Here is a 616-nt window from a genome sequence, read left to right on the forward strand (position 1 = left end):
TCCTTGCAGACTGAAATGCAGATGGTGAGGCCACATCCTCAGTGCCCACAGTGAGATGGGATGGAGCTGTGCTCTGCTCTCCAGCACCATTTACTTATATGAGCTCAGGCACATTCCAGGACTCAGTGACCCAGGGACTCAGGAAAGCTCTCACATGGACTTTTCAAGGGAACCTGCTTCCTGAGGTGAGGACTTTCTTCTGACCATGACACCCACATACTCTGCAAGCCATTCACTTTGAAGGTTTACTTCCAAGAATCATGCATGTTCTCTCACCCAGTGCAGTGGGAACTGTGTTCCCTGAGCTCCAATGTCACTGGCTGTGACAGGGAGAGTAAAAATGAACACTTCTAGAAGGAGTGAGTCTGTGCACTGTGACCAGGTCACCTGCCCAGCATGTTGGAGTCCTGAGGAGCTTCCAGGAGCTGTCTGTTCTTAGACCTTGCTAGCCCTGGGGATTCCCCAACGTCCACCTGCAAGAAAGGATCCCTGAAGCTCGCACTGTTCCTGCAGACACTCAGTTGTGCACAGGAAACAGGCAGGTCAGGCTTCAGGCCATGTCAGCAGTGCTGGGATCCATGACCATCTCAGCAAGAATGACTACCTTGTCCACAAA

Source organism: Neophocaena asiaeorientalis, unplaced genomic scaffold (genome assembly GCF_003031525.2).
Source record: "Neophocaena asiaeorientalis asiaeorientalis breed wild unplaced genomic scaffold, Neophocaena_asiaeorientalis_V1.1 scaffold969, whole genome shotgun sequence".
Lineage (NCBI taxonomy): Eukaryota > Metazoa > Chordata > Mammalia > Artiodactyla > Phocoenidae > Neophocaena > Neophocaena asiaeorientalis.